Source organism: Perna viridis, chromosome 15, assembly GCF_037379345.1.
Source record: "Perna viridis isolate PV_CMFRI_1.1 ecotype Kerala chromosome 15, ASM3737934v1, whole genome shotgun sequence".
Lineage (NCBI taxonomy): Eukaryota > Metazoa > Mollusca > Bivalvia > Mytilida > Mytilidae > Perna > Perna viridis.
Window position 1 is genome coordinate 9,577,143 of NC_142459.1, and position 7,370 is coordinate 9,584,512.

Consider the following 7,370-nt stretch of genomic DNA (forward strand, 5'->3'; position numbering starts at 1 on the left):
TGTTTATATTTATTGAAAGATGATTTACAGGTTTTGATAAAGACTTTGATGACTTCAAGTACTCTGATACGCTGTACATCCGGCACCTTTAGTTTCTCTGTACATCCTGGGATCTATTGTTTATCTGTTCTGATTGGTTTTTTTTTTCTGTGATTTACAGATTTCAATTATTCTTTAAGGGAACAAATTAAATTTATAGAGACTCATTTTCAGTGATATTTATACTATCTAACTTTTACTAATTCTGGTAACAGATATTCATATCTACATGTTAATTGTTTTTCTTATACTCTATTCTGATGCATTTTATTTTCAAACCCCCCTGTGGATCGCTATCCTTGTCGTGGTAGGGGGGCTTGCGTGCCTCAGTGATCCTAAGAGCTATGCCAGCTGGAGTTTTTTCTCCTGGTAGGGTTACCCATGCTGGAAAGGTCAAAGGTTAGAGGCCAGACTAAAGCGATCCGAACATCGACCGTGGGCCCGGTGTTTAAAATAAAAAGTGGGTTCACCTACTTGTTTGCCGTGAGTTGCAACCCGTGAGTTATTGGTGGGCGAGGAGGTCCTAGTGGATGAAGGTCGTATCTAGACTCCAGTCGTGACGTAACCCCCGTTTCATCGATGGCTGGATGATCGAGGATACGGCTGTATATGCCACTCGGCTCCTAGGTCATCTAAACGGGAGATCGGATGGACCCGGTTCGATCAATCGGCTGGTCACGCCATGCCCTTCATTTGTCCACCTGCTTTACTGATGGCATTTTGTTAAATCCAATGTTTCTAAGATTTTCAAAAGCTTACAAATGGCAAATGAAGAAGGCGGTGGCTCATGGGTCAATCGAGTAGTACGCTGTCTATGCGCCATTGATAGATACGCTCTGTTCGAGTATGTCGTCTCTGGAATCCCTGATGCTATCTGCTGGAAATCCGTAGAGTCCTAGCATCGCCCGTGTTGGCACTCGGTGGCGGGTGGGGAACAGAGACGATGAAACTTACTAGAACTTAACATGGCGACAAAAAACAACGGGGAGTCCAATGTTTCTTATTCAAAAAAACGAAAAAGTGATGTCTGCAATTCTTCTGACGAAAGTGATAAAAACTGGCCAAGATTTATTGTAATTTCTGCAAAAGATAAAAACAAAAATGTTAATGACCTTTCTCCTTTTTTAATACAGAAAACTATCAAGGGTGTAGCTGGTGATGTTAAAGATACAAAGAAAATAAGATCAGGAATTTTAATTTAATGCCTCAGACCTGGCCAATCATCAAATTTGTTAAAATTAACCAGGATTGGTGACCTTGATGTGGTTTCATCTGCACACAAGTCACTAAATCAGTCACAGGGTGTCCTTAAATACCGGGGTCGAGACCTCGACGCCTTGACTGATGAAGAGATCTGTGAGGAACTGAAATCACAAGGCGTTAAGTCAGTGAAAAGATTTACTTCTCGACGTGCAGATGCAACCACACCAATGAGAACAATCCTGTTAACATGTCTACATTGGTCCACACAGGACAGCTGTCAATCTGTATATTCCTAACCCACTTCGGTGTTTTAAATGCCAGAAGTTTGGGCATGGAAAGGGCCAGTGTAGAGGAAAACTGTTTTGTTTCCGATGCTCTGAAGAAGGACACGAGGGAATCGACTGCAGAAAAGATCTGAAATGCAGAAACTGTGAGGAAGCTCACATGTCATTATCTAAAGATTGCCCTCTTTATAAGAAAGAAAAAGATATTTTAAAGATAAAAACTGAAAACAAAATTTCATATAGTGAAGCTCGCCAGAAGTGGTCCCTTTCCAACAATTTTCTTGCATCTGGCAAAACATCTTATGCTAGTGTTGCAAAGCGTGCTTGTCTGTCCTCGACTGTTGAGGTGCAGACGATCATGAGTTGGAAAGAGGATATCAATGGTCTTGCCAAACTGCCCACTGAGGTATCCACCAAAATAATGAAACCATCCAAAAAATGTTTACAGGAAATTAAAAAGGCCAGAGCTAAGAAATCTCACCAATGTTCCCAGACTCAGTCATCCCAAAATTCCGGATCATCTTCAAAATCATCTCCATCATCACAACAGTCATCGTCTTCCAAATCTCAACAGAAGAATGTCCAACCCCCAAAAAAGTTGGGGAATTTCCGTGTGGAGGACTTGGAGAAATCCAAGTCTAGGCGACAGATTGTGTCGCCTGTGGTGTCGGACTCGGATTCCGAATCTGACATGGAAACAACAGATCATGGACTTTGTCCAGGTGAAAACTGGCTGGGTCCCGACCTTGATCAGATTGACCAAACAGATCCTGTTGCCATGAAAAAAATACAAGGAGCAGCGCGCTCAGTCAATTCGAATTGACCTTAATGGTGGCACTCGTACTAGAAGGTCATCGAGTCGTGGTCGCGGATCCAAGTCAGAGAAAATATCCCCCATTCGTCACCCATAAAAATGGCCAAATTACTTCAATGGAATTGTCGAGGTTTAAAGGCTAATATTTTGGAATTAACTCTTCTTGTTCAGTCTATTTTACCAGTTGCATTATGTCTCCAGGAGACTCATTTAAAAGAAACGGATCAAATTTCCGTAAAAGGATATACAATGTATAGTACATTTGCTGAGGCAAATGAACGAGCTGCTGGTGGATCTACCATTTTTATTAGGGACAGAGTAATACATAGTTCAGTTCCTTTAACTACCGATCTACAAGCAGTGGCCGTTCGGTTATCCCTTGATAAAACCATAACCGTTTGTTCCATTTACATTCCCCCAAATTCAATTTTGTGCAGAAATAAATTAGTTGATTTGGTTAAGCAGTTGCCCAAACCATTTATTATTTTGGGTGACTTTAATGCTCATAATCCTTTACGGGGAAGTAATCATACGAATGATAAAGGTAAAAAAGTTGAGGAGCTCCTTCAGCAAGAAGACTTGTGCATATTTAATGACGGATCTTCAACGTTCCTTCATTCAGGCAATGGATCGTATTCTTCTATTGATTTAAGCATTTGTGATCCTCTCGTACTTTCAGAGTTTACATGGCGAGTTCATGATGACTTGTGCGGGACTGATCATTTTCCAATTATTTTGGAGCATTTATCCTCCAAAACGGAGGAACGTCAACCTCGTTTTAAACTTGAGAAAGCAGATTGGGCTTCATTTGAAGCCCACTGTCTTGAAGAATTACGATTAGAAGCGATGAAGGATGTTGAAGATCCCATTTTATTATTTAATGAAAGACTGACATCAATTGCTAATAAAACAATACCTAAAACCTCGACAAATCCAAAAAGGCCTAGTAAACCATAGTTTACTGATGAGTGCGACAAAGCGATCGAAGAACGCAACAAGGCTCATCGCCGGTTTGACAAAAATCCTACACCAGCAAATCTGTCAAACTTCCGAATATTTCGAGCAAAAGCTCGACGTACATGTAAACAAGCCAGACGAACCTCTTGGAAAAAATTTGTTTCTAGTATTAAATCTCGCACTCCCCTCAATAAAGTATGGAATTTTATTAGAAAAGTAAAAGGAAAAAATTCGAATTCTTCAGTAAAACACCTTAAGGTTGGTAATACCACTCTAACCACCGAAAAAGATATCGCCAATAAGCTAGCTGAAACATTCGCTAAACATTCATCCTCATCTAACTACAAACCGGATTTTCAAAAAATTAAATCATCTGCAGAAAAGACAAAATTAAACTTCAAGTCAAATAATGCGGAATCTTACAACTCTCAATTTTCTATAGAGGAACTAAAATCGTCACTGGCTAAAGCCCACGATACAGCTAGTGGGCTAGATAATATTCACTATCAACTTTTGAAACATCTTCCTGATCCATCTCTACATACACTTCTTACGTTAATGAACGAGATATGGACTTCTGGTAACGTTCCGTCCATCTGGAAAATGGCTTCAGTAGTCCCTATTCCAAAACCAGGAAAAGATCATACGGATCCTTCAAATTATCGCCCGATCGCATTGACAAGCTGCGTCTGCAAGACAATGGAACGAATGGTCAATGATCGCCTTGTGTGGTTCCTTGAGAAGCACAACTTACTCACTAATATTCAGTGTGGTTTTAGGCAAGGCAGAAGTACTCTTGACCATTTAGTCCGGTTTGAAACGCTCATCAGAAATGCATTTGCTAAAAATGAACATGTTGTGTCGGTCTTTTTCGATTTAGAAAAAGCCTATGACACGACGTGGAAATATGGTATTTTAAAAGATATATTTGATATGGGGTTGAAAGGAAGACTTTCTCTGTTCTTGTCTAATTTTTTGTCAGATCGTCATTTTAATGTGAGGGTAAATTCGACTTTTTCTGAGGAGAAGGAACAGGAAATGGGAGTTCCTCAGGGAAGTATTCTTTCTGTCACTCTCTTCAGTATTAAAATTAATAGTTTAGCCCAAGTTTTGAAGGACAATATTGACGGTTCCTTGTATGTAGACGACTTTTTGATCTGCTACAGGGGACAAAATATGAGTAATATTGAAAGGCAGTTACAACTTTGCCTCAAAAGAATTGAGAAATGGGCTTTGGAGAATGGGTTTAAGTTTTCTACATCTAAAACTGTTGGTATGCACTTTTGTCGAAAGCGAAAGCTGCATCCGGACCCAGATCTCTTTCTTTATGGTAATAAAATCAAAATAGTAGAAGAAACAAAATTCCTTGGATTACTTTTTGATAGTAAACTTTCTTTTCTTCCCCATATCAAATTACTTAAATCTAGGTGTCTTAAGGCACTAGATATTTTAAAAATGGTGTCCAGTACCGATTGGGGTGCTGATACCTCAATTTTATTAAATTTATATAGATCTTTGGTTAGGTCTAAACTTGATTATGGATCTATTGTTTATGGTTCCGCCAAAAAATCTTACCTTAAAATTTTAGACGCTGTTCACCACCAGGGGTTGCGACTTTGCCTTGGTGCCTTCAGAACCTCTCCTATTGAGAGCCTTTATGCCGAGGCAAATGAACCATCCCTTGGAGACAGACGTTTGAAATTACGTCTTCAATATGTAAGTAAACTTATGGCCTACCCAGATAGCCCTGCCTACGACTGTGTCATTAATCCTATTTATGTCGACATTTATCGAAAACATGAAAGCAAAACCCCTCCTTTTGGAATTCGAATAAAACCTCATTTGGAAGCAATTCATCTGAAAACCAATGCAGTGACACCTGTTGTTGCTTCGGGGTGCCCTCCATGGGAGCTTCCACATCCTTCTTTCACTTTTGATCTGCGTGAATATAAAAAGTCCGATACCAATCCTTTATTTTTACAACAAAAATTTTCGGAGATTGAAGCAAATTGTCCGGATTTTTCGGCGGTGTGTGCAGGTGGCTCGAGATATGGCGATGGCGTTGCATGTGCTGCTGTCCGTGGTGGCAGAGCTGTGGCTGGGCGGTTGCCATCGAGCGCTTCCATATTCACAGCTGAAGCTCGAGCCATATTGTTAGCACTTAAATTGATTACTCAATCTAATCTCTCACAGTTTATTATTTGTTCTGACTCTTTGAGCTGTCTTTTGGCAATTAAGAATCACAAACTGAAAAACACTCTTATTTTACAAATTTTGTATTTTATTCATCGACTTCGGGAATTTGATAAAGAGATTGTTTTTCTCTGGGTACCCAGTCATGTTGGTATTCAGGGGAATTCAGTTGTAGACACGGTTGCCAAAAAGGCATTAAATGAAATAATAAAGGACGTTAGTTTGCCATACACTGATTTTAAACCTTTAATAAGGAAATATATTTTAAAGATGTGGCAGGACCGTTGGGACGGTCTTGAACACAACAAACTCAATTCCATAAAACCCGATCTAGGCTTTCATCAATCCGGGTCGGGCAATCGCAAAGAGCAAATGGTCATGACTAGATGCCGCATTGGACATTCTAGATTTACACATGGCCATTTGCTTGTTGGTGAGCCTCCAAGTATCCCATGTGATTGCCCTTTCTCTATCAAACATGTTCTTCTGGATTGTGTGGATTTTGCCAACACCAGGCAAAATTATTTTGACCGCGCCAATATGTTTGATTTGTTCAAGACCGTTTCATCTAAAAACATTATCGATTTCTTGCGGGACATCGGTTTATTTAATAAAATCTAAATTGGATACCTTCCTTGATTTTTCAATATTTTAAATGTTTTATCGAAGTTATGTTTCTATATGTATTTTATGTCTTAGGTTCACCTTTTATGTACCTTTTTATATGCAAATAGCTGTTTGTTTTAATTTCATTATTTTATGAAGAGACTTTGATCTTGCTTTTAATATTTTCCTTACATTAAATGTTCTTGCCGTGATATGGCCCTGGTCGCCGAAACGGCAATAAACAACAACAATCAATCAATCAATTATTTTCAAAAGTTTAATCATTTGTATGAAAGATGTGTGATTTTCAGAATGAATGCTGATATTTTTTCATTGGAATGGAAGTTTGGACCCAGAAATTAGTATATTTGTATTATAGTTATTGCATCAGCTATAATTATAGATACAGATTCAGATATTGGATCTCAATTTACAGAACATATCATTTTTATATTAACATGTAAAATTATAATATTGTTTTGTATATATCAATACCAAACACATTCGACTATAGATATATAGACTTATGAAATAATTCCTATTTATTCAAATCCATTACGAATATGGACAATTATAGAGGGAGCCAGTTATGCCCTTGTGTTGAACACCCCGTGCAGGTCCGGGTGTTAAAATAATAGGCCTGCAATAGCGCTAAGCATGTCGTAAAAGGCGACTAAATAGTGGTCAGAAACCTAGCCGGGGGCTAGGCGCTCTGCCCACAGAGCAACTGGGATGTGTGCCCCAGGTGGTGGAATGGGGTACCCCTGGCGTGTTACATGCTGGGGTTGTCAGGCTATAATACGGAAAACCTGACCGCAAACCATAGTGGTGCACCGTGTTGGGAAAGATGCCACGTTCCTCGCACGTTAAAGAACCCTGCTGTGGTATTCGATAGGAGTAGGAACCTTTGCGCTCCGCCACAGGAGGCTAAATTGCTCGACCATACCCATCCCCCTTTTTCCAGTGGTAATCAAAATTTGTCAACCCTATTATCCTTGTGACCCATCCTTTTTTTTTCATTTCATGTTCATTTTATCATCCATTTCATGTTCATTGTCTGAATATAGCTGAAATATTGCTGCTCGGACGTTAAACCCCAACAAACAAACAAACAAACCTTATGTTGAACCTATATGTGTTTGTTTATATGCGCATTTTGTTTGTATTGGCGTTGGTTTTTCATCATCTTGTGTTTTCTTGTAATTGTCTATTTTAGGAATCTGTATATTGATTGAGATGTCGTATATAAAATAGGTAATTCATAAGCAAAAATG